Source organism: Mastomys coucha, unplaced genomic scaffold, assembly GCF_008632895.1.
Source record: "Mastomys coucha isolate ucsf_1 unplaced genomic scaffold, UCSF_Mcou_1 pScaffold22, whole genome shotgun sequence".
Classification (NCBI taxonomy): domain Eukaryota; kingdom Metazoa; phylum Chordata; class Mammalia; order Rodentia; family Muridae; genus Mastomys; species Mastomys coucha.
The window spans coordinates 169,394,396-169,396,274 of record NW_022196905.1 but is presented as its reverse complement, the minus strand read 5'-3'; positions in this window follow the sequence as shown (position 1 = coordinate 169,396,274).

Here is a 1,879-nt window from a genome sequence, read left to right as displayed (position 1 = left end):
ACAAGTAATAATTCTCTTGCACTAACACTGATCTATGGTTTACAGTTAGTCTCGCCACCCCCACCTCATTATACTTTAGTCCTGTGCCTATGGGACTGTTTGACTACAAAATTACAAAGTGGTGGACATTTGAGCTACCACACTATTCCTGAAGGATGTCTGGTGTTTGAAGTTGTTCATCAGTTGGAAATTCAACAGTGTAAATGAGAGATTTCTGTGTTTTCACAAGAGCTCTGATGAGCCAGCTCCACCCCATAGTTAATAGGTATACTCAGAGAAGGCTTTGGTCCACCATTGGTGTGTGGGTGTAACTTCAACTTATTGCTCCATTTTTCCTAGGAGATTTTTCTACTTGACAATTAAATATAGAAAGTGGTCACTGTGACCTTGGCTAAGGAAATTACAGAGATATACAATGAAAGAAAATAAATAAGATGCACTCTTATTTATGTACTTCCCACCAGAATTTCACAATGAACACATGAACTTATGTAGAGCAGATCATGAGATTCCAACACAGGTATGATGTGGTCCCACCAGAGTCATTTTGAAATTCTCCTTATTGGTTTGGCATGGAACCAGAGAAATGTCTTGTCTATAGTTTCATTTTTCAACACATGACATGTTCTCACATTTTAGCTGGAACATTGTTAATTGTGGGATTCTTAATGCTGTCCATATTTGTGGTGTGTTATCAAAGTAGATGTAGTGAACAAGTATTGCAGACTTTATGAAATATAAGTATGATTCTCAGTGATGCCTTCAATTCTAGCATATATGAGTAGGGAGTAGCAGAAAATTCCACTGGGACTTTTTAATTTGTTACTATTGGGTACATGTATTATTTGGTATATTAGGTATATGAATGGAAAATGTGCATGTGTGTGTGTGTGTGTGTGTGTGTGTGTGTGTGTGTATGTGTGCGCGCGTGCCACAGCAAGCATGTGGAGCTCAGAAGACAACTTTGTGGAATTGATATTCTCCTTTCACCCTTGTATGGGCTCCAGAAGATTGAATGAGCTTACTAGACATGTGTAGCCAATTGTCCTTGCCCATTAAACTGTTTTGACATTCCATCAACTGGAATTTTCAAATACAAATATATTGGTGCTTTGTATCTCAAAACCAAACAAAGCCCAAAAAATAATATAAAATTGATGAATGAGCACCTTAGGACCCTGGGATATGTTTATGTCTTAAATCAATGTCTCCTGCTATTCATTGTGGAACATTAACACCAGGTCTACTTTATGCTGTGTGTGGCAAACTAGCCAACAGACTGATTTATAGTGTTGAAAAGTTAATTCTATACAAGTTGGAGGTTCTAAAAAAGGGTTGGAGTATATCCTGTAAGCTAATAACTGTAGAAGTGATGTCCTCATCAAACTATATTCACACTACCAAAATTAAAGTTCACAGAAGAACAAATACCACCTTTAAAAAATCATTTCCAGGTTTTTCATGTGTCCAGAAAGGGTGATATGATTGGAGCAAAGGAAACTAACCTGGATTGTTCAAGCTGACCTAAATGTATTCACATGCATCCTTGCAAGACAGAATGCAGTGGGAACTTGAGGGAAAACTGGAATGAAGATGATGTAAAAGTGATCCAGAGAAGAAGAAAGGCAGAGAGCAGAGAGAAGACAAGAAGGGGAACAGAGAGAAGAGAGAAGGGGAAGAAGACAGGAAAGAGAGAAATGAAGAGTGGATAGGTCATGGGAGAGAGGAAATGGCAGAAAGAAAAAAAAGAGAGAAAAGAGAAAACATAAAAGAGACAGGAGATGAAGAGATAGGCAGTGTAGAGCAAGCCAAGGAATTTCACTAGCCACTAGAACTTGCAGGGACCCAAGAGTTCTGGAAAGGGGTGAATACCCACTTG